General features: G+C 47.6%; 1 protein-coding gene across 2 annotated transcripts in view; it reads right to left on the bottom strand.

Moving 5' to 3' along the window:
• Positions 1 to 25136, bottom strand: part of ELAVL2 (ELAV like RNA binding protein 2) — a 106444-nt gene extending 81308 nt beyond the window's left edge. For both annotated transcript variants that reach the window (XM_075527450.1, XM_075527451.1), the window contains exon 1: positions 24410 to 25136. The gene's annotated coding sequence lies outside the window, so the exon portion shown is untranslated. The remainder of the gene's footprint in view (positions 1 to 24409) is intronic.
• Positions 25137 to 25857: the final 721 nt, after the last annotated feature.

Here is a 25857-nt window from a genome sequence, read left to right as displayed (position 1 = left end):
CTTCTGCAACGCCAGGGTTGACTTTTTTCCTCATGTAACATCAATGTACGCTATTGTTTAGATAGTGCAAGGTTCCTCCTCTAAAGGTTAGACATGAAAAGCAAACTCTAGACTTACTTAATTGGTATCGGCATTCTGACAAGGTCAAAAAGACCTTCATCTAGACCTCCTACCAGACACATTATTTTTAGGCAAGTCCTCAAAACAAGAACTTAGCTGGGAAAGCACATCCAGAGCTTTCCCAAACCCAGATCTCCAGTAACTATTGCTTTCTTCTCATGCAACTCAATATGGAAAGTAGATTATGAATAAAACAGTAATTTCAAAAGAACACTGAATCACACACTCTATACCATAGCAAGTCTCCAACTATAGCCTAACAGCCTGCAGAGGAAACAAAGACTAAATACCTGTGGTGTAACACAGGGTTCTGAACTACTGCCCAAGTTGCATCTTTAAATGCAAGGGATATTAACTGCTCTTAGGTAAGACAGAAAGCATGGTAACTCCTCAGTAAGTCAGAAAAATTCAGTCTGCAGATCTTTACTTCATAGCACTTTGTTGATGACGGTAAGAAGTGTAAAAAGTAGAACTAGAAACAGCCAATGAAAACAAGCTCTTAAAATCAAGCACTTAATATAGAGGGAGAAAAAAGCACTCTGAGCATTTTTTTTTTTTTTAAGTGCTAGAAATTTCGCTGATTACACAATGTGTACTTTAAAACCACAGATAATGCGGGCCTGCTGCTGAATGGGGCAGGGAACCTGCTAACAATAGACATGGAAGAAGCTGAGATAGTCTATGCCTTCTTCACCGGTAAGGTGAAGACCAGTAACAAATCGGTAAGACCAGTAACAAATACCAGACAGAGCGGAGTAAAGAAGACTGAGCCAGACTCTTAGGTACCATAGGTATCCAGTGTCAGGACAACGTATTGTGTTTAAACATACAAAAAACTTATTCCCACAGTGAACATGGACAAGCACTGAACAGCTCACCCACAGAGGATGCAGACTCTCTCTGGGCAGAGCAGGAGACATCCAAAACTCAACTGGCCATTGTCCTGGGCAGCCTGCTCTGTGTTGATCCTACTTTAAACTGGGGGTTGAACCAGAAAGTGTCCTGAGGTGCCTGCCACCTCTGCAATTCTAAATCATTTCCGTCATTAATATAACTGATTAAGTCATTAATATAGCTTTAATAGTTTTTAATGGACTAAAAAAAGCTAAAGTATGCATTAGAGGGCTGTTAACCACTAGCACCAGCTTTAGTTATTAAAACGGTACTGAACATGAGCAGAATACATTAAGTCTGCGTCCTTCTGTTTTCCCACAACTGGAAAAAGTGTTACTGAGAAGTTTCCGCCATCCGTAAGTGGTGGAAACTTATGGATCCATCATGTAGTCATCCTAGTATTCTATCTGCAATGGCAAAGAGTTCATTTATACTATATTTCATTGACATTCAAATGCACTTGCAGGTACAGGAATACGTTATGGTAAATCTACACATCAACTTTTACCTTCCACAATCGTGTCAGCAGCAACAATGCTTAACAGGCAAGATAAGACAATGAAAAAAAGGGGAAAAAAGACTTAAGGAGTATCCAAGACCTAAATTTCCAGCCCAAGGTCATGCTATTAGTAAAGTTTCAAAATATTACTGTGTTCTAATCTACATGAATGTTGGGGAAAAATAAGATGGCATATCACCCATGCACCCCTGTGGGTGGACTGATACCTTTAAGGTGTCCCTTACAGAAAGTACCAACAGTAAAGCAAGTGATATGCTTGTTACTCAATTAGCCAGCATAAATGGAGAAAGAATTCACACAGACGAGACTCCAAAAAAATTATTTGGCAAAGCAGCATTTAACTTTTAAAATATTAGCTCAATACTGCTTATTACACACTCATTAGATTACAACTCCTTATGCAGTCCTCCACTTACCATGCAATTCCACTCTCCAGTTTATCAGATAAAATACACTCTAGAACATGGCCCAGGATAACAGTGTTCTCAAGAGTACATTAAAGCACTCCACCTGTGCTCAGGAGAATAGCCCATTCTGCCTAATAAGCACCTTTTTTCCCCCAAGCTTACAGCCCTGCCACTCTTACCAGCATAAATAGGTGAGTAAAAGCAAGACCTGTGTCAAGACAATGTTTCTCTCAAGAGCCCTGCCTACACTACCCTTACCTTCTAAGTAAGTCAATGCACACAATGAATTAACAGACTTAACAACAAAGTTCCAGAAATAAAGCTTTATGCTTCAGAATTTTTTTATAAAGATACAACTCCTGATATATCAAATTCATGTATCTCCCTAATTCTGTTCTGACATTTCTACTGCACAGTCTACCTCCTCAAGGCTGTTTGTGACAGTTTCCTTATCAACTGGAGACAGACAAGATGTGTCATGCCTTTACAGAGGCTTCAGAACTGAATTCTTCAATGTTAAGGAACAGTTGTATGCAAGCTATAAAAAGAAAAGAAAAAACACACTTGGGAATGAATTGAAGCAGAAGGAAATTGCCTTGAACAGCAACTGTTGCTTAATCCATTGTGCCAGTTCATCATAACTGTTCTGACTTTCTGGAATTTTTTCCCTCCACATACCAAATCTTGCCTATGGAATTCTTCACCAAGCAGACTCTCCACTGACATCTCCTGAAAGCACTAAGTTTTACAGCTGTGCTATACTGAAATAATTCCACCCCCTACCCATTTGTTTAATCTTTTCTTACCTGGAGCACTTGTTAGATTGAGTACACCTGTGTTCTGTTACAACAGCCTTTGCAGTGCTGTAGCTACCAAGCACCTCTAAATTAGTTAACTGCCAACAGTAGTTTTGCTTCCCGCCCTTCACCTTCCGTCCTGATGGATGCCACAATGAGAAATTTCAAGACACTGTTTCAAAACACTGAAGGACAAAATGACTGGACACCACTTCAGTGATACCACTCAAGTTAGCCATCTTCTAGTTACTCCTAGCTTAACATCTACAGTCAACTTGACTTTCACCAAATACCTACCCTAAAACACAAGAATCTGCCTATGTAGCAGAACCATAACTAGAAACAATTAACTGAAGGTGAACAAAAACACACACTATTCTTAACTCTGCTGGTTATTCAACACACTTTTTTTAATGTAGAATAGGGCTTGCAAATGCCATACACTTTATGCACAAGGAGCCATTAAGAGCAGAGTAGAAACACTAAACTGATGAACAACCTTGGTGTTGCATAATCAGTGCCCCTGGCTTTCTTAGTCTTACCAGTGTCTTGGCTCATGCTGAAGGAGAAAACTGCCATCAGAAACAGCATGTACCACAACCAGCCACAGCTATACACAAGTGGTCACTTCTTTTTCCAGGAACTCCACACAGAGCATCAGGCAGGTGAGAACTCCAGCACAGCTGCATATTTCACCTCTTGACTCATCTTACATAGATTTAGCATAAGATTTACATGAAAAAAGGAGACACCTGATACCTTAATATAAACTACAGTAGCTTATTGCTACTGGACTGAAAAGTACACAACTGCAATTATCAGTTGTTTGCTCACTGGCAGGAGACCCCACAATGGCTACCTGAAGTCCTCACAGGTTCCATTCACCTTCTCCAAATCAGACAATATTACACATGAGGTAGACAACTTAATAGAATATTATACCCTGCTTATCACAAAAGAGTGGAAAATATGTAAATCCCAGGTCACTTACAATCCATACGTTAACACAATCCTTTCCCTACCCAAATATTTGTGCACTGGAGGAAGGAGGAGGGAAGAAAACAAGCACAGGTCTGTGGTCTTGTACCATTTCCAAGGATGTTTTACTGATACACAGCAGCAGTGCTGCAGGTTTTAAGGGTGGCTACATTCAGTTTGAGCAAGATTAGTTTCATAATGAAAAAAAAGCAGGAAAATGTTGATTAGCCAGCAAGAAGCTGTGCTCTGGCAACACCCACACAGCACAATAAGTCATAAGCACTTCCTAATCAAGGAAGAGCAAAGCAGTTCAAGGAAAATATACTGCAGATAACTGTTGTGAAGTGTGCTTATAGAGGAAGAGCCACAGAGATTGCCAGCTGCTCACCATTAAGAGTATTCCAAATGCTACAATCCTAATAAACCAATGACACCACCTTGGTTCACTCCAGAACCTGACCTTGAGGAGAGGCTATTTTTTATTATCAAGTTGAAAGGTTGTCACAATTCATTGGACTGAAAAGGTGTATAAATATTCTGGCAGGCTTCTTTAGAAAGGGCTGATCAAGCATTCCTTTTGTATGATTCCTTCTTGACATCACTTGGAAAGGATGAGTTTGAAGGTCTTGCCTGGCTATTAGAGAGCAGCTGTTGTGGCAGAACAACCTATGAACATCTAGTCACAGAGCAAGGATTAAATAAGGACATCCAAGACTTTCATCTGACTACTGTAGCTCTGGAGGTTTTCTTCCCTATGATATCAGTCTTTTTCCAGGCTTCTCAAGTTTCCTTTGTACCTGTTCACATGACTGGATTCAACAGCTTGGATAGAGCAAGTTTCCCCACATCATCACTCCCACATTTTGGTTACATTGCTGGACCTTTGCTAGCCCCACCACAATCTATTCAGTCTACCTCACTCAACTCCGATGCATAAAAACTATTCAGGATTAAATCCTGAGCAATGGGCTTCTCCTGAGAAAAGTGGCAATCAGGAAAGCAGAAAGAACAAGACTTTCAGTAATTCTATTTTATTAGACTGAAATATTAACTTCAGTTAATGTTCCAGTTTCATAAAGCCCAAGACAAAACGTGCCACATTTCAACACCACAATGGCTAGTTACTAGCAGTCCCACATGAGCACTTTTAGATCCACTTATCTCCTCCCATTTAAGGAGAACAATTTCTTGTTCATCTTTTAAGAGTTATCTTTTGGGTTTGAAGAGGTAACATGTAGAAGACAGAAGCCATTTTGGTTTTGATCTCCATAGACAATTCCAACTGCTAAGTGGAATGAATGGCCATGAGGTAGAACGCACTAAAAAATAAGGATCCTAAACTGCATTTCAAGTGCCTTTAGAGGCCACTCACATGAGGTACACATTGCACTCGAAGGACTGCAGGCAGTGAAGAACGCATCAGTATCAAGGCAAAGAAGCTGAAGCACAACCATTAGCCACTCACTCTAAAATAGTCGTGTTTTCCAATTCTCCATAATCCTCCAAGGCAGTTACCTGGTTTTCGTAACCACTACTGTTTGTCCCACAGAAGATACTGGGAAAGGCTGCTTGAACACGTACTCTGTTCCTTCCTACCTCCAAGTCCTAAGAAAATTGTCCATATCATATTGCAAGTTAAGTATTTTTTACAGCAAAGTGAAGTAAACGCAGAACAAGGACAGCTAGCTGTTAAAGCATCTGAGCCAGAGGCAATACCACAAATACTTATGATCCCTCCCTCCCCCTCTGCCACCACTGGCTTTTGTGCTCAGGAGAGTTCTTTACTGTATTGCTGCACCTTAATTGTCCTGAGGTCACCCAGTATTATACAACACGGAAAAATGGACAGCAAGTAAGGTACTGTTGATACAAACACGTTGTGACCAGTTGGCCACATACTGTTAGTTGCAGAAGAGGCAGTCTGCTTATGCATGCCTCTTTTGCAACATTACCAGATCATAACCAGAAGCAGAAGTACATGCAAGAAGCATTATTGTCAAAAATAAGCTGTTATAGACAAAGCTTTTACATTTTTTATTTGCTATACAGAAGTCCTTCTACTGCATAAAAGCACATAAGAGCAGCTAGTCCTTTGCCTCCCCTGTTTAAGTTACCATTTATCTATACGATGCCACAGTTGCTTCCACAAATGAGGAAGCTGGAAAAGAAGCAAGAGTTACCTCTGGAAGAACAGGGATATCTAAGTCTAACACACCATAAAATAAACCAGACTTACATTATGTTGCAGCCTGAACAGGTTTACTCTGATCACTACAGCCATTTTCAGTCTTCTGACTCATTAGCCACATCTTTCCATTTTTCATTTCCTCTCAAGCCACTTTTCCTCTCTTACTGCATCAAAGACTGTTCTAACAAAGATGGATATTGCCCACACCAAGTTACCCTGATCCATAGGACACTGGATAACCTGCCTCTGAAAAAGCCTAAACCTCGCCAAAACTCACGACATGTTCTCCTAGAAGTGTGCTCAAAATACCATTTGCCATCCGAACCAGTGTTAATATTCTCAAAAAAAGCCAAACTCCACACTTAAACCGATATACAAGCAACAACTCTGAATAGCTTCTACTTGGCACAGACAGATGAGGTCAGTGTTGGCCAGTCGCTCTCTCATTATAGCTCACCTCTTATCCAGAGAGAGCATCACTAACACCCCCACACTGAACATCCCAGCTGTCAAAGGATCCTCATTTGGCCTAGTACTGCCCTTAGGGATTTCCAGAAAAGCCTTCTGACAGCCACTGCTCAAGGGAGCAGTTCATGAAGAGGTGCATCCTTTTTGCACCAAGAGGGCTCTGAAGACTACTTAAAATGTAAATATGAAGCCTGTTTGCCTCTAGGCTGATCCCCACCAGGAAAACAAGTTCAGACAGATCACTATTTTTTCTTTGAATATTCAACTTACATAGAGGAAGAGACAACTAAATTCTTTCCTCTCAAAAGAATTATACCATACAGCCCTTCAGAATCAGTAAACATTTGGCTCTGCTACTATTCATGAAAAAGCTTGGGGAAAAACTGTTAACTGATGATATGCATTAAGTATAAAGTAGACTCATAAGGGCAGCTGCCCACATAGTGGGTAACAATACTAGGTGTCTAATTGCTATCCCAAATACCTACAGCCTGAAAGAGAGGACAGGGAGAGTATCAAAAGTAGTATTACAACTGTTAAACAGTGCAAAGGACTGAATTCTTTCTGTAAGAACCAAAGGACCCTGCCATGCCTCAGTTCTCTGTCCAATAAATCCATTTCATGGGCAAAAGAGGTAGACAGATCAGTCATTCAGGCCAGCAGGAACTTCAGGTGGTCTCCAGTCTGACTCCCCACCCAGAGCAGGCTCAGCCAAGTGGTCAGACCAGGTTGCTCAGGGCTTTACCCTGTGTGGGCTGGAAACCCCCCAAGGAGGGAGACAGCACCATCTCCCTGGATCCCAGGCCCACTGCCCAGCTGTTCTTGTGAGGGAAAAGCTTTCCCTTATCTCCAGCCTCTCTGGCCCTACTCAGCTCACTGCCCACCAGGGCTCAGGGTCTTCTCCCCCTAGTCCCACTGGCATCGCTGCCGGGTCTCTGCCTGCCCAGGACAGGGCTGCAGATTGCTCCTGCCTGGATTGCACAGGGTCCCTGGTAGCCCCTTCCTCTCACTGGTCCTGGTCTTTCTGAACAGCAGCCCTGCCCTTGAGAGCATCAGCTACACCCCTCAGTTGCTGTCTGCAAACTTGATGAGGGTCAACTTTCTCCCTTTCCCCAGGTCACTAAAGAGAATAGTAAATACAACAGGTGGCACAGAGTCCAAGACCCTCCACTTGTAACAAGCCTCCACGGATATTATGAAGTTTTAACCACAGCATTTCAAGCTCCAAAATCCTACCAGTTTTCCACCTATTTGTCCACCCACCTAAACCTTCATATCCCAAAGCTGTTACAAAGATTGTGCGAAACCACATGAACAGTCATGCTCAACTCAGAGATGACATCTATCACTTCTCCTCATCCACAGACCTATTAATTTCAAAGATAGTCCGTTCAATAGTCCGTAAATTGTAGGTAAAACTACAATTTACCCTTGGTAAATCAATGCTGGCTACTTCCAATCACCTTGTTTTAATTTGCACAGAAATTACTTCTGAAGACAACTGACACAATTATTTACTCGGGGACTACAATGAGGCTCTCCATATAATCCTTACTGCACTCACTTTTAATAGCAGCAAAACTTGCTTTACTCCAGTCACCAGGAACCTTCCTAATCTTCTTGATCTGCCAAAAATATTAGTGGCCTTACCATCACAGCAGACAATTCTCTCAATACCCTCAGACCCATGGACCTGAAACAGTTGAGATTTCTCAAGAGATCCCAGACCTGATCCTCTTCCACTCCCATCAGCTCTTCTCCTCCTTGCACCCTCTCCCTATGGAAAAAGATCTCAGGACACCCTGTCAGTGAAGACTGAGGCAATGAAAGCATTGGGCACCTCACAGCCTTGTCCATCTGCTGTCAGTAAATCACCATCCCATTCAGCAGCAAGCCCACAGTCTCCTTTTTTTAAATTCCTCTACTGCTACATTACTGGTACGAACCCATCTTGTTGCTCTTGACATCCTTCACCAACTGCAGCTGAGCTCTAGCTTTTCTAACACCATCCCTTTATTCACTGGCAATGCTCCTCCTTTATGTCTTGTCCTCACTGCCATCTCCTGTACACCTCTTTTTTTGCACTGGAACTCGGTCATGAGTTTCCTGTACAACCAAGCCTGATATGACTATTCATTTTCCTAAGTGCTAGAAGAGGTCCATGCATTTGAGCTGCTCTTCCAGAAAAAGGGCAGACTGTTCTTCCCTCTCTTTCCAAGAGGGCTTGTGTACCTCCATGACTGGACAGCAGCCACATAAGCAGTCCCACCACATCTCAGTTCCTCCAGCAGTCCCACAGCTCTGACCTACACAAAGACCTCTGCTTCCCACAGCTTGTCACCTGGGCTGCACACACTTGTGTGCAGGCACTCAAAGTGGACTTTTTTTTGTCCTGTTTTATCCTTCCTGAGGGCTCGCTCTCTCATTCCTATAACACTGCCCATATTTAGAGCCCAAATCTCCATTCTCCTCACTTAACTGCAAGCTATTACTACTGCCCACACCCACCCACCCCACACATGATACCTAGTTTAAAGTCCTTTTCTCCAGGTCAGCAAACCCTTTGGCAAAGATGTTCTTGCCTTACCTCGTCAGCTGTCCCACATCTCTCACTCAGTCCTCGTTCCTCAAAGAGGGACACACTGTCCCAAGAGGCAAAATGCTGTACACAAAACTAGTCACAAAGCCATTTATTAACTGTCAAATAGCATTTGCTTCCACCAAAACTCCTACCCTTCAACTGTAGGATTGAGAAGACCTCCTCCAGAGCTCCCATGTCCTTTGCTTGTGCTCCCAGAGCGCTGCGGCCCACTTGATTTACTCCAGTCTTCCCCTGGCTGTCACTGTTGCTCACAGGGATAAGCAGCAATTAAGTGGGCAACTGTCCAGGAGCTGGATGAGCCTCACCAAGCCCTCCCGAGCATCCTGAATGACAGATATGAGAACAACAACCCTCCCACAACAGCATGTCTGTAAGGCAGATGCTCCTGCACCTCACTGAAGTCAATCTCTGACCACTACCATCAGCCCCTACTTCTATACACTCGTGGTTATTACAGCTCTGCACTGACACTGTAGATTCAGATCATCATTCATTCATTTACTATGGATACTGACAAACAGGACATAGGATAGCAATGGGAACTGACCATCAGTTTATCACTGGCTAAAAAGCAAAGACAATTGAGTAGGCAAGTTTTAATACCCATCCACTTGTTAAGGGGGACTGACCTGCAAACAGAAGTTGCAATTACTATGCATCCAAGTATACCACCTAATACCAACACCAATACCCTAACTCTTTCAGTGCTCAAAAGAAGGGACAAATACCTAGCAGAGAGACAATTTAAGGTCTGTCACTGCTGGGGAAGGTTGACTACATATCTTTAATCATGGCAGTGAACACAAGACATTAACAACAGTTGCCTAGACCACAGATAGGTGATAGGACCAACTTCAACAGCTGATTTACTTGTTTAGCAAACAAAAGAAGAATGGCTCAAGTCATATGCCACAGAACTGTTCCCTACCTAAAATTAAGATAACCTCCAACTTCTGACTCCCTCTTGGGAAGGACAGCATCTGTGGCTACCAGGAATACCTGTTCTGACAGGAATACCTGTTCCTGTCATCTAAGAACATCATCAAACACCAGTATGAAAACAAAAATCAGTTGTCAGGTCAGGTACTCATACAGAAATGCACCTAGCAGCTATCCTGCCTGGGGATATACCCATACAATAGCTATACAGAGCAACCACCTCTTCCTGCAAGCACAACTTTGAGTACAGAAGGCAATACAAAGCCTTTCACTAATAACACCCTGGATGCATATTCCTGGGCCACTTTAAAGCCTGGTTATTCCTTGTTAACTAGGTGACAGAGTTTGGAGAAGTCACATTTCACAGGCACACAAACATTAGAGCAGACACCTAAATTCAGAAGCCTTTTAACAGACAGCACAGCCATCTTCACCCTTACGTATCGTTCTCCTTAGCCAACTATGTCTGTCCACCAGTACACTGCCCGTTTTTCAGAGATTCACCTCCCTCTGACACAGACTAGGCCGGTGACCTGCGTGGTGGGCTTGCCAGACACCTGCCCAGCCTCCAGCAGGACAGGGGGAGAAAACAGGATGAGAAAACTCATCCTGGGTCAAAAAAACAGGCAAGGATATCACTTACCAATTAGTGTCATGGGCAAAACAGACTCAACTTGAGGAAAATTAGTTTAGCATATTGCCAATTACAATGGATTTAGGTAATGAGAAACAAAAATTAAAACACCTTCCACTCACCTCCACCCCCATCTTCCCTGGCTCAATTTCAATCCGCCATTCCCAACTGCTCTCCCTCCTCCCCACCACCCCCCAGTGAGGTCAAGGAGGAGGGGGGTTTACAGACACACTTTTCCCCTGCTCCAGCAAGGGCCCTCGACAGCCAGCAGCTCCTTCAGGAAACATCCACCTGCTATGGTACGGGGTTCTCCACGGGCTGCCGTGGGCGTATCTGCTCCAGCGCGGTCCCCTCCATGGGCTGCAGGGAAAGGCCTGCTCCACCGCAGTCTCCTCCCCAGGCTGCAGGGCCATGCCTGCCCTGGGCCAGCAGCACCTCCTCCCCTTCTCTGACCTCGATGCTCGCAGGGCTGTTTCCTCACGCCTTTTTCCCCTTGTTCTTCTCCACCTGTGTGTTATTTTGTCCTTTCTTAAGCAGGTTTTCATGGAGGCACCACAGACTCCTCTGACAGGCTTGGCTGGGTCCTGCAGCGGTGAGGCCCTTTCAGATCTGGCTGGAACCGCCCGCGTCTGGTACCGGCAGCCCCGGACCTCCTCCCAGAGAGCTCACCCTGCTGCAAAACCCTGCCTTGGACACCCAATGCGCCAGCTACCACTCTGCAGGGGAAAAGTCAAGCAGCCAGCTCTCGCCCAAGTCCAGACACAGATCAGCATTACCCGACTAGGAAGTTCCTAGGTGGAGAAAGAGGAGGGAGCCCTCCTCTAAGTCTTACTTCAAGTTTCCTTGGTCGCTGCTTTCCTGGCAAAATCCGGGGAGTTCAGGAAAACTGTGGCAATTTATGGAAAGTGCTGAGGCTTCGGACAAAGCTCCTATTTCTCAGCCAGCACAGGGATACACAAGTAGTAACAGAAGCATTTTCCTGGGGTGAAGCACCCCATCTGGGTGCCTACCACCATGTCAAGTCCTCCACTGACGTGCAGCAGGAGAAACTACTGGACAAAGTTCAGTTTCCCCATGCTACTTTGGCTCCAAGCTTCAAACTCCTGAAACTGAGACTGGAACAGGTCATTTTGTCTCAAACCCTCAGGGAAGCGAGATCCGTCGCCCCTGGTATAGGGTTTTCTCTTCCCTGCCTCCTCAAGCCCAGACAAGCCCAGTGAGCTTCCTCCTGGTGGCTTCGTCACCGCAGCATCTCCCAAACCACCACGACGGATCCCAGGCCTCCACTCCTGCAAGACACTGGCTTTACCAAACAGCCTCTATGGGAACCAACACCAGCTGGTTAAAAGCAAGGCACATCCAAGCTCACCAAAATCAACTTCACCCCTCAAGCTTCAGATAGAGATGTATGGAGGACTTGTTTTCCTGGAGGGGGGGATGAGTAAGGGGAGGAGAAAAACTACTTTTAGAAATCCCCACAGAAGAATAAGGAAGGAAGCAGCCTGCTTCATAAACTATCTACGCAGGGAGCTGGGCATAGAGGCCCCTCTGCTATGGAAATAGCTTCTCACTATTTAGCCCCATCTAGTTTTGGGCTACACGCAAAGAAGCCATTTTTGAACAACAGCTAGCAGCAGCAAGAAAGGCTTAGGGTCTCAACTAAGGTTGCCTCGTACAGAGGAGCCACCTGTGGGAAATTGCTCTTCAGGGAACACTTCTGACCCAATAGCTAAAAGCCTGGTCTGACACTTTTTTTGGTTCAAGAATGTGTGGAAAATGACTCTTCAAGTGAGGAGATATAGTGCACAACTTCCCTGGCCAAACTTCTGACTTACAAAAAAACTACCATCCAGGATTAAGAAAAAAGATCTTCAATGTTTGCCCATCCATCTTCAAGTCAAAGCAGGGCAGAACCTCTGGAATAAGTAGACCATCAAGTAGCATAAGCCTTCAAGCAAAGTTTTTTAAATGTTTAACATGAGAGCATGATGATGCCACCAAAGTTTCAACTGGAGATTGTCACTGACTTAAGACTGTAGTGTCGTAAGCATGCAAGTAAGCTCATCATCTTCCTCAGGTCCGGAAAGAAAAAAGAGAACCAACATGTACCAGAAGGAAAGGCATATCTGGAAGCTAAGGACTCACGAGCTATATCCACAGTCTGCTGTGTTTTCAAAGAGCATTACAAGTTACATGGAGTCAGGCATACTTTAACAGATGTCCCAAGAGACTGGTAAGCTTTACAAGTTCTCAAATTTAGGTCACAGACACTGCTCAAACTATTCATCTTGCATTCAAATATGACAGGCATCTTCACCTCTTTGCTACATCCACAATACTTCAAATACTCCTGTGTTTCAAGAAATTTATGCTCCTATTCCCATTTAATCCTGTTGTACAACTTCCGTATTTTTCCACTGAGGATTAAATAACCCTTCAGTCCATACACATTACACATGACAAACACCTACCATCTGCATTCAAGTGTTCAAAGCTGCCCAGGTAGTATTAGATGTTGTCTACATCACGCTGTACCTGCGTGTACCATTTCATAACCGTTTATGTAGGTCAATGGAAAGTCCTGCATACGTGCACTGCATTTGATGAGAATTTATTCATAGTTATCTTAATTTGGACTAAATATATGATTAAAATCACGTGCCTACAGCTCTTCCTAATAGCCTAACAGCCGGATTTTTCAGATGTATACAGATAAGAAGGCCATGCTGTTTTTAGGTAAGCAAGTAATGAAAATATATATAAATCAGTTTTAAAAGGGCAAGTCAACCCAATTTAACAAACAGAAGGACAGTTACAATTAGGTGGTCATTAATTTTCAGTACTAGAATATTTGAGCAAGTACTAGCAACAGCCACTAAAATTAGGTCCTGATCTTGGGCACTCTGACAGTACAGACCAAGATTATGTGAGACTGATATGCAGAAGTGTAAGTTAAATCTGATACTGCACAGTTAATTTAGGTCACAAAAGGACTTTTGCTACAGAAGCTATCAACTCATTTTCTGTTCTCATGCATTGCTTCAAACAGGAAACCTGGTGCATTTGATCATTCTATGCAATTCACACCGAAGATGGGCAATTTGCCTTAGCATTTCTTCAGGAACATAGACATCCCTTGTTTTAAAACACCTAAACATGTTTCAAAACAGGTAATCCTTACTCTACCTGGTTACACACATGCAATATTTGTACAGATCAAAAAAGGCCACATCCACAAAAGAAGAACACAGGTTGTACTTTTGCCACAGCAGAAGTCTGCAGTATATACTCCTTCTGTAACAGCTGCTTCTGAAAGGCTAGGTAATCAAACCCAAAAATTAATAATGGAATCTACATTTCTCCTAATGTTACCCAACTTGGACAGAAAGTCCCCCTCACAGACACTTTATCATAGATTCACAGAAGGGTTTGGGTTGGAAGCGACCTTTAAGTATCATCTAGTTCCAACGCCCCTGCCACTGGCAAGGACATCTTCCACTAGATTAGGTTGCTGAAACCTTTGAATGTGTCATCTGTGTTACCACATCCACCATTCTACGTGGAAGAAGTCACCATCTCATAAACACTGAGTTGTGCAAGAACCTTCCTCACAAAAAAGTAACCATACAACCCAGTTAGAATTTCAGCAAGGAAGAGATCCTTGATCATCAGAGCTATATCCAAAAACAGCCTTGGTCTCCATCAGGATGGCTAGTTTTATATCATTCAACTGCACTGGTTCAGAGGAATTTCACTACAAGAACCACCCTCCCTATAAAAATAGCCTTTATCAAAAGACAAGCATGACTCCATTTAATTTTCTTTCAGTTTGCTCAACTGTTACAGAAAAAAAAATTCAGCTACTCAGTTGGTTAATGAGGCTGTAATTCTCATCTTGCCTACCAACATCTCAACCATGGATGCAGTCCAAGGCAAGTGCTATTGCTATGCCAAGTTTCACAGATCAGCTATCTGAATGCAAAAGCAGCTTCTAAAGTCTTCCTAACTTTATGCAGTTCACTTTGTCAGCAATTTTCCAGTACCCTTCAGAATGGATGCTCTGGCCAGATTAACATCAGCAGTTTTAGGTCAGGAACTCAATTTTGGGTTATAGCTCAAGGTGTAAGCACATCAAAATGAAAATGTTAAACTCATTAATAAACTAAGTTCTTCACTACTGCATGCATGCAGTACATGCATAGTTTGTTACAAGAAGCATATGGTGTTTTAGAGTTATGACTTTAGTTGTTCCTCTTTTGGAAACAGAAAGCAGCTTCTAATGCATATTTGGGTAGAAAGGAACCACAGCAGGAAGTCTGATGGGATTTCTAAGCATGTCACCAGAGATAAAAATAATATCCTTAATTACAATTATCACAGGTATTATGATTTTAAGATTTAAAATTTAGAAGATTTAAAAGCCCTTCTTAAATCAACTGTGGTATGCAAGCAATAGTGTTCACCTCTTACCTTTAACTAGTTATGTTTGCTGGTTCAAGACCAGAGATACAGGAAAAGTAGATACAGAAAAAGTAAATAAATCCCAAGATCTTGCTCTGCCTTTAAACTGAATTGATGAATATGAAATTCAATGCTAATGGATGAATAAAAACAGAGGTCACAGCATTAGTTTTCTGGCCTTTCAAGAGGGCAAAAAAAGGATGGCACTAAAATGAGGACTCCACTACAAAAATAAAATGGGAACATAGTGAAGGCACATTTGCTGCTAGCATTGTTGCAATATATTATGGATTTCAGTGCAATGGCTATGCATGTATATGCTCACAGCAAATTCAGAAGTCCAAATACCCCCTAACAATCTTTTCTTCTGCCTTGATGGCCACAATACCTACTCCCTTCTGCACCCAGCTTCCTCATCAGAAACACCCCTTTACTAGACCAGAGCTCCAAGGGACCTCCTCCTCCTCCCCACCTTGCAAGCAATTCTTACAGGGTCACCTGGAGCAGTGTTGCAGGAACCTGAACTATTGCTGTAGATAAACAAGTGCATTTGTGCCCCACTGGCTTCATGAGCTATCAAAAGCTATTTGGCCATTCAGCATATCTTCTCCAAAGGTGCTGCTTAAGTCCAGGCACAGCTGTTTCTGCAGCATGTAAGAGAGAAGACCATAACTTCAAGAATGCATTCACAGATTAACTTCAATATTTTCAGGGTTATCACAGATAAGAAGTGGAGGAGCACTCCACTTTGGTACTGAAGCTAAAAATCACATGCCACAAACATTTACACAACAAAAAGTGCCAAGCTCACAAGGCCAAGTATAAACATTAGGGAGACAAACTCTTGCCCTTTTCCTGGTGTTCAGGTATTTAATTTCTCACTTTTGATATCCATTGTGGCAAGCCTGAAACAGGGAACCCCATTTCTTGAAGGCGCTTTATAGTTCCATTTTTAACAACAGACATAACCATGAAACCCTTAGCTGATTTTATCTACATTAAAGTATGTCAACAGTAAGCTTCTCATGTCATTACATAGAAACAAAACCCTGAAGCCCCCTGCACACAAAGGTTGGCTGTCCAAATCCCAGTATACAGAGAGACACAGCTCTAGATTCAAGACTCAAAAACACACGTTTTTCCCTACCAAACTCAATTTAGATACTATGAATGCTTGGAATGTATCCACTACTCACCTTGAAATTAAAGACAAGGCCAGCCTAAGGGGCCCCTTTCACACATTCAAGCCCCATGGCATGTAGGTACAGTCTGAATATCTGCAAAACCCACTGGAACCACAGGATATACCTCATCCTGGCAGTTCAGCCAGGCAGCAATGGCATAAAGAGTATCCACCTGTTTTCTTCTGTCCTTCCTCCATCCCTACCTCACTCCAGGTAATATGGTAGAAATCTTCAGCAAATCTATATAATAAGAAACAACAGGCAACTAAAGAAAAGCCACAGGGAAGCTGACTCCAAGTACCCCTTCTGACCATAACTCTACTTCTGAAAAAGTATGTAAGAACAGTATTGAAAAGTATTATCAGCAGGGTAAGAAGCAGGGATGCTACTGGTAGAGAAGCTGAATTTACATTACTTTTCCCTTTCCATAGCTGAATCTCCTTGTCTCAACCCTTATAAGTTAAAGTGATTAAGGCATTTGTCTACAAATATTTATTTGAATTTCACAGAAATTAACTCTGTTCATCCATTCTGTAAAACAAATCTGACTAATTTCATTTCTGTCATTAAGATTTAAAGTATAGAAGAACATCAGCACTCCAGCAATCACGCAATGGGAGTTTCATTCCACAAAAATACATAAAGTTTATTCAGCTAAATCTGAATAAGTACTTCGTTAAACGAACTCACCCTGAGGAGTCTGAAAGCAAATGCAGCTAGCACAGACCTACAGAAAGGCTGCTCAATACATCACAGTGAATATTCCAGGACACCTTGAACAGCCTTTCCTACCTCTGTGTAAACTGTTTTAGAAAGCATTTGAATGTTTAAAGTTTTCCCTATTTTACCAGCACTCAGGTATTAAGTATTCAAGAAACTGCACATACATATTTACATTATGTTCTAGCAATTCAGTAACTGTCCAGCATACAATATCTTCTAAACCTACTCCACACTCAGCTGAAGACCAGAGAAAATGTCTGGAGTCCATAAAACCATCCTAAAAGGGTCTTCAGCACTTTAGTATTTTCTAGCTTCTGAGTAATTTGGTCTATCATTGCAGGTTTACTGGGATATACCTGTTTTTTGCTAAACACAGCAAACCAAGATACTCATTCTTACAGCCTCATCTAGCCTAAGCATCTGTTTGCACAATTTCTGATCAGCAGCAGCACCATTTGAGTCACCAGCAACGTCAGGACTGCATCAGGGAATGGAGAATCAGTATCACAAATGTTTTAAGAAATGAAGCCTAGGACTGCCTAGAATGATTCTCATTCTGATCCTAGGCTGGTGTACTCAGAAGCATTGCTAAGACATTTAAACACCACCTAACACATCCCGACTTTCTATTAGGAAACTATAGCTTCTTCTAAACCCACATTATGTCCAGGCTTACTATGACTATCAAAACAAATGAAAACCCCTGTTGCTTAAGTACTGGAGTACCAGGAAGAACAGTGGCTCAAACAGAATAGAAAACAGTGTGACACTAGTTTAAGCTCCATCTGGAAAGCTTCAGCTTGTTCCCAATTTGCATTTTTCAAATGTATGCAAGTAAGGCCTTCCCATTACAATTTTTGTCATTATATAATTACTGCTCCTAAAACTCCAGATATTTTGCCAGCAAAGTCAGATTTAGACTGTGAGCTATTTCAAAAACTTGATGTGGGTTTAGAATTTTTAAGTAAGTTTCGAGAAAGCATGCTTTTCTTAAGGCTTGTGCCATAAGCTGTTTGTAACTATTTCACTTGGTTTTAAAGCCGAAAAACTGCACTCCCTGCAAAAACACTGACTAATAAAGCCAAGTTTTTCACTCAGGTCATATTTCCAAGACTTTCTGCAGAGCTGTATGCGAAAAAGCCTATGCGAAACAGCAAGCACTTCCAAATACAGGGAAGACCAACAATTAGCTGTTCTCTAACCACAGCTTCTGTCAAATTTAGCATGAGATTTAGTTGCTCAGTGGCAAAATATTAGATGCTAGGAGGCCCTACAAATCAACAGCAATGCCTACTGGGCAAAAGCAGCTTGCTTGATATTGGCAGTTTCTCCCAGCTTCAGTGGGAATCAATCAAGGAGCCTGCCTCTTTGTGTTATTTTGCCACCAGAAACTCAGGATGACTTTTTAAATTTCAACAACAAGGATTAGGCAACAAAACATCTTGATCTGGCTCACCAGTTGTAGTAGCTAAAAGCTATGAATTCTAACTCTGTTATACCGGCTTCTCCAAAACTAATCCTCCAGAGTAAGTCAAATTAAGTAGATTTACGCAGGCAACAGATCAAAAAACATGTAGTAGCTTCCTTCAGAATTGGAACTACAGATGTCAAAACCCAAAGCACCATCAGCTAATCCTGCTGGATAGTATTGTGATTTTTCAATTGATTTGAAGGCTGTCAGGAAAACAAAGCTCTGTGCAAAAAGGCAACATTCTCTCACTTTTAAAGTCTTGGCAACAGCTGGTAACATTCACTGCCCTCTGTAGATACTAGCCTCTATTAGAAAAGCATTACAGCAAAAGCAAAGATGGCTTTAAAGCAAGATTGAAATGTATATTCATCACAAATTCAGTTTATCCATTAGCTAACAATTGGCTTTATTGCTATGAAGAACATCAGCGGCAACAAAGATAATCAAAAGCCATTACGTTGTAAGACAGCAGTTTTACCTATAAAAGCAGCATTTCAACATCACTGTTACTAGGAAGGAGCTTGCGCTTGCATCCTTGTACTATTTTTACCTGCAAAGTCCACCTCTGCAATGGCATTGCCTTATTTAAGAAGCACAGGAAAGCTCAAGTATTCCTTGGGCTTTTAGAACACTAGATAACATGTCATCTGTTTTATACTTAGTCCCCAAATAAAGCAAGCTTAGCTTTGCCCCCCCAAAAATCTAGCTTAGCATGACAGAGGCTTTAACAGAATTCTGCCGGGGACTTCACTGTAGTTTGAATATTGCCATCCAGAAATGTGGGGAATAATCTGAAAGCCTTTTTGTCTTTTTTTTTTTTTAAGCAGATACTCCAGATCCAGCAGCTGTTTAAAACAATTTCAACTCACTATACCTGGATCACCCAGCTCAATCTGAAGCATGGTAGTTCACAATTTTTGAAGAGGCAATAAATAAATCAATGACAACAAAAAGGATCTTTGCCTCTCACTAAAAAATAGCATTTAAAATGAATCCAGGGAGAAGAATGAAAATTGATGTTCACATTAGTACGGGAAAGTCGCAAAAAATTTACATGCAGAATTATTATACTAGTATGATTAAGCCAACAATAGGAAGAGATTTATGTAAATATGAAAATACTGAAGAGGTATCCATCGCAAAGACTAAAGCAATTAAAAATCTCTACTGCATACAGAAAGGATCAACCGCTCCACCAGAATAAAAACATACAAAATTAAGACAGCTATTGCTGAGCGGAATTACCAGTTCAGGTACAGCCATAAGACATTTGAAGGGGACATTAAAGATGTGCTTTGTCAGATTTTAGTAAGCGTGATCAAATTCCTTAGCAGTTCCAAGGTCATTTGTATGTGTCTATAGTTGCAAATGCTCTCAATATATCACAGCAAAAACTTCAAATATCTACATTTCTCTCTGCTTAAGTAATATCCCATTTTAAACAGTATGTAGAATTACTAATTCTGTACTTGCATAAGAAAATTATTTATGCATAATAGCTATAAAACCGATTCAAAGTCCACTCTTAAAACTATCAGCCCCAATACAACGTTTCCAAAAGGCCAGGGAAGAGAGCAAGGAGGAAAACTGAATGTAATTTCAGGATTCAGAATCCATGGGATTAAAAGGAAAAATGCAAAACTGACGCTCTAGCTAATACCTTGGTGTCCGTTTCCTCAACAGAACGGGTTCCCACTTACTGGAATATTTTCCAGACCCCCTCAGTTTAATTTAACATTGGCCATCAAGGCAGAGATAAATAAATTCAAATGGCATGGAGTTTTTTTAGCACAAAAAAAGCAGGAACCTTTTTCTTTTCAAGAAGATACACACACACACATTGTGAAATACTCAATTCATCAGGCATTGCTACTTTATCAAATATCACTTGCAAGAAAACCAGACACTGAAGTCCTACATAGCTACTAAAGCATATTACCAAAGTTGTCTTCAAAACTCTATAAATACAGCAACACATTTTAGTCTCGTGGCCTTCAATTTAAATCAACTACAGTAAGACTAACTTTATTTTTTATAGTTTTTGTTGGGTATCGTTTTGTGGTTTGTCCTTTTTTTAAATAAGGATCAGTTTTACCATTCTAACAAATGATACCTGTATCTAAACGGATGTGCACAGGGGATTAGAGGTGAAAGAGCCGCGGAGCTGCCTCGCAGCTCGGACTAGCCATCAACAGCGCTACGCAGATGAAACAAAGCCACCTCACTCCCCACGCACACAACGCAAGAACGAGGAGACTTCATTTTTCCAAGGCAGGACAGGCTGGCAAGGCGGGAAGTACATACAGCCTAGGCAAAGCCCCCTGCAAAAGGACGAGGTGAGGGGGTGCTCCCTCCGTTTGGCCGCGCCAAGTCGGCGCGAGGCCCTGCACCTTAAGCACGAAGCAACCCCCGAAATAACATGAAATAGGTGACAAACCAGCCGCGCACGCGGCTGAGCCCCCCGCCACCCCCCCGGGCTCCCCTCCCCAGCCCCAGCAGCGCCGACTCGCACGGCGGGACCCTCCGCACCTCCCCGCCGCGCCGCCGGGGCGGGCGGCCGCCGCCGCCGGGACCGGACGGCACCGGCTGCGCGGCCCGGGGCTACCGCGCCTTCCTCCATCAGGGCGAGCGCTGCCCCCGGCCACGGAGCCCCGCCAGCCGCCGGCCCCACCTGCGGGCGCCGCTCCGCCGCCGGGCCCCGGCAGGCCGCGCAGCGCCGCTCCCCCCGCCCCGGCGCTCTGCAGCCGCACAGGTACGCCGGGCGCCGCGGGCAGCCGCAACTCCCCTGCGGCTGCAGCACCCCTTTGCAGCAAGCGACAGCCCCCGCGCGGTTCACCCGCGCCGCCCAACCGCTGCCCCGGGGCTCGGGCGGCGGCAGCTCCTCCGCCAGACAAGACGGCGCGGGCAGAAGACGGCAGATGCACTATTGTGGACATAAGCAATCCGGTTAGAGCGAGGTCAGACCTAAACAAGAGGGAAAGCGAGGTGCAGCTTGCGGGAAGAATGGGAGGTACGCTCAAGTGGCAGGGCCACGCTAAGGAAATAGGTGGGGGAAGAAAGTCATTCAGAGGGATGTTGCAGACAAAACAAAGGGTTATTGAACAATGTTTTGTCAGGAGAACAGGTGCTAAACTCGCCCAATTAGCACCACATGGGAAATGGACGGGGGGAGGAGAGACATTCAGAAAATCCTAAAGGGTAAAACAAAAAGCGATGAAGCCCATCTAGCACCAGAAAGGGGGAAGGGGAAGAGAGAAGAGCCGTTCGGAGGAAAATAAAAAAAAAAGTCAGCAACAAGAAGCCCCTCCTGATGTAAAGCCGCAAATACCTCGGAGTTTGCAGCTGGGAGTGCAAGAAGCCGACACCGGCGGAGAAGCCCCCGGTCACCTACCACGGCCGGGGAGGGTGAAGGTCTCCGCACACGCCGGGTTTTCACCTCCTTTCCAGGGATACCCTGGGCAGGCAACGGCGGCCCCTAACGCAGCCTCCCGCCGCCCAGGCCGCCCCTCCTCCTGCCGTAGTCCCCGCGCGGGCTGCAGCCCCGCTCCGGATCCGCTGCTCCTCCACGCGTGCCCCGTGGGGAGGCCCGGCGTCCCGCCGCCCCTTTGCCGGGACCGCACCGACGGCCGCCCGCAGGCCCCCGCACCTTTCCCAGCCGCCCCCGACCCACCCCCTCCTTTTAGCAACCCGGGACCCCGCGCTGCCCCTGCCCGCTGCCCCGGGGGAGCGGGGGGGGGGTGGGGGGGACGCCGGCGGCAGGTCCCGCGGAGCGTGGCTGCTGCCGTCGCCCGGAGAAAGGCGCGAAGAGGGGGGCCGCTGCCCCGAGGGGGCTGCGCGGCGCCCCGCGGCCGCCTCACCCGCTGGCTGTAGTCGTGCCGGTGCCGCCGCAGCCCCACCACCCCGGAGCCGCCCCGCCGCAAGGAGGGGGAACTGCCGCGCTGGCGGGCTGATAAAGGCCCCCACCGCCCGCCCCCGCGGCCGCCGCCTGAGTGACGCCGCCGCCGGCCACTCAAGAAGCCCCGCGCCCGCGGGGCCGCGCCCCCGGGCCCAGCGGGCACCCCGCGGCGGCCGCCCCGCTCCCCGCCGCCGCGGTTAAGGCCGGGCGGGCCCCGCCCCGCCCCGCCCCGCCCCTCCCCGCCGCCGAGCACCTGCGGGCGGCGGGGAGGCAGGCGCGGGAGAGCGCGGCAGCGGGCTGCCCTAGGCAGGATGGGTCGGGGGCGGGAGCTTGTCTCTCCCGCTCCCGTCGGTGTTCAGGCGTCGGGTCCCCGCGGGGCCAGGGGCAGGGCCCCCACCGCGCTTGCTCATCTCCCCGGCTTGCCGCCCTTCCCTGCAAAACGCCGAGCCCTGAGGTCCTGCCCTGCCTCCTCTCCGAGAGCGGCCCGGCCCGGCCCGGCCCGGCCCGGCGGGGCGGACGAGTCCCCGAGCCGCCCCTCCGACGGGGCGCAGCGGGAGCCAGCTCTCCGCGGCCCCCCTGCGGGCAGCCGTGCTGGCTCGGAGCCCCCGCGGCGGGCGCTGGCCGCTGCGATGGCACCGTCCCGTTTCCCGGCGGCGTCCGACGGCGCGGGGCCCCCCCCCCCCCCCCCCCCCGGCCTCCGCTCCCCGCCCCCGGGAAAGTGCGGCTGCCGAGCGCCGCGGCAGCCCTTCGAGGCTCCGCTCCTTCGCGCCCGCCGCTGCTCGTCCCGCGGGGAGCGTCCCAGCGAGTGCCCGAGGGGTTGTCACCGGGAGAGGGGCGTCCCGTCCCTGGGGGGCCGCACGGCTCGGTGTGCCCTCCGCCCTCCCGGTGCTGCAACGCGCAAGGACTAGTCAAAATGAACCCGTCTCAACGCCGGCATCACCGACAGTCCTTGGAAACGAGTTGACGGGACACGTCCAGCAACCGATTTGCCCCGCTTGTGTAACCCTCACATTAATTATTTTCATACGCCAAATAGGTGGGTACGGAGCAACGTGCTGGGCATAAATTAAACAACAATGGCAGTGCTCGGGGCCGGTCCTCGCCGGCAGCACACGCTGCAGCGCCAGCGCTTACCATCGCCTCCTCCTCCCCTTCCCGCCTGGACCCTCCCATCGCCGCGGGGACGAAGGGCGAGAGGACGGGAGACGCGCCCGCGGACGGGACGACCGGAGCCCCGCTCGGATCCCCGACGCGGCTGCCGGATGCAAACTTCCCCCAAGCACACCGGAGACCGCTCCCCGCGCGCCCCCCCCCGCCGCCCCGATAGGACCACGGACAGAGATCGGGGCCGCCGCCGCGGAAACACCGCGCACGCCGTCCCGCCTACGGCGCCCGCGCACCGCCGCGCAGCACCGCGCAGCGCCCCGACGCCCCGAACAAAGGGACGCGCCCCCTCCCGCAGCGAGTTAGTCATCTCCACGGAAAGACACGGCCCCCCCGACGGTAATCAACTTCTCCCAGGGAGAGCTCACCGGCTCTCCTCGCCCCGCCGCCCGCTCTCCGCACCCGCGGACAATACGCGCTGGGCGCTCTTGCTCCGGCCGTCTTTGTGCGCCGTGACACGCAGCCGCCTCCCAGCCCCAGAGGAAAGCCACGAAGCGCCGCGCGGCTAATGCAATTAGGCGCGGGGGTCTTATCCCGGCTAATCTGCGAACGCAGGGTTATCTCCTCAAAGCGATACGCCTCCCTTCACCCGCGGGGTGCGGGTCCGTCCCTTCGGATGCTCCCCGCAAGGGGACGTATGGGGAGCTGGGCGGGCGCGATGGTGCTGGGAACTTTGCAGCTGGGCCAGGACAGGTAGGGATGCGCACGCCTTCCTGCGTGGGCGCGGTGTGGTCCCCCCGCTTCAGCGGCTGCCCTCCCCACGCTGCAAACACTTCCAGCAACTCAGCTCCGCAGGCACGCTGCGGTATGCACGAAGTGCCTCGTTCAGTGCCATCGGCACGAACGGCGTTAAGACGGAGCAAACGGAGGGAACCGACGTAATTCTACACGGCATGCACCTCAGGCGCTCGCGTGGACCCTACCGCACACGTACAATCACGGAAAGAATCAAGCCACAACTTACCTTCCTCTCCTCGGCTTAAAAAAAAAAGTAACGGTGCAGTTCTCCCAATAGAGGAGTAAGAGGCAGATGGGTAGTTCTCTCAAGACAACACACAAGAGCTAAATTGGGGACAGTTCTGAAAGGAAGCAAAAAAAAAACCAAAAACAAAACAAAAATCCTCTCCCCCCCTCCCCCAACAGTCCAACACTGGGGAAAAAAGCAAAAGGAAAAAAAAAAAAAGGAGAATCAAAACTAAAAAAGGGAGAACTCAAAAAGAGAGAGAGTGACAGGACTACCCTCCTTTCGCAACCCAGTCGAACAAAAAGAGGGGAGGGAGGGAGAAATAAAGGAACAAAGAAAAGAGGGATGGAAGGGCGATTTAAAAGACGGTCTCTCTCTCCCTCCCTGCCTGCCGGTCCCTTCCTAGCGGCTCGCCGCCGGAGTCAGCTGCTGCATGGCGGAGTGCGCGCGGGGCCGCGGGGGGAGGACGCCGTGCGGTGCGGTGCGGTGCGGTGCGGTGCCGCGCCGTGCCGTGCCGTGCCTTGCAGGGAGGCGGACCGCTCCGCAGATTTATAGCAGCCCCGCCGCCCGGATCCCTGCCTGCCGCCGCGCCGCGCCGCGCCGGGGTGCGTGCGTCTGCGTGCCGCGCCCGGCGGCGCGGCCGTGGGGTGCGCGCGGGGGGCGTGTGTCCGCGGGCGGCTGCGCCCCCCCCCGCCCGGCGGCCGCCCCGCGCCTACCCCGGCGCCACGCGCGGCGGCGGCTCCGCACCCCGGCGCAACGCAGACTGCTGGCGGCGCCGCGCGCCCCCATTGGCCCGGCCGCCGCCCGCTCGCCCCGCCCCCGGCGAGGCGGCGGCCGCCCATTGGCCGCGCGCGCCGCCACTCCGGCAGGCCCCATGGCGCCCCGTTTCAGGCTGCGTTGCGGCGCGCGGCACCGCCCCCGCGGGCGCGGGCGGGCACGGCCGGCGGCCACGCGTGTGTCCTCGGCACAGCGCGGCGGCCCCGCGGCTCCCGTCCCACGCCCCGGGGCGGGGCGGCGGGGCACTGCTCCGGCAGCGCGGACAGCTGCGTGGGGAAGCGGCGGCTCGTGCCTTCCCGGCCAGCCACGTGGGAGCGGGGCGGTGCGGCACGGCACGGCACGGCACGGCCCGGCGCGGCACGGCGCGGCACGGCCCGGGCGGCCGGCTTTCGGTGGGCCGGTCCTTCGCGTGAAGAGCTGCCAGGAAAGCAGCCCTTTTTGGCTTTCTTCTACTGTCTTTTTTTTTGTTTCTTTTTCCCCCCCGCTCCACGCCATAGGTCCTGGCCATAGGTGTGTGTCGGCACCACGCGTGTAAAGTTTGTATCCCTGCCTAGGGACTGCTCTTGCGATTTGCCCTTCTGAGAGTGGACGTATTAATGAGTGATATTTCTTGTAACAAACATTCTGGGTGGAAAGAAGGAAGGGAAAAAGGGGAGGGAGGGATGGAGGGA

This window comes from Mycteria americana, chromosome Z (assembly GCF_035582795.1).
Source record: "Mycteria americana isolate JAX WOST 10 ecotype Jacksonville Zoo and Gardens chromosome Z, USCA_MyAme_1.0, whole genome shotgun sequence".
NCBI classification, from domain to species: domain Eukaryota; kingdom Metazoa; phylum Chordata; class Aves; order Ciconiiformes; family Ciconiidae; genus Mycteria; species Mycteria americana.
This window is presented reverse-complemented; position numbering and strand designations above follow the sequence as displayed.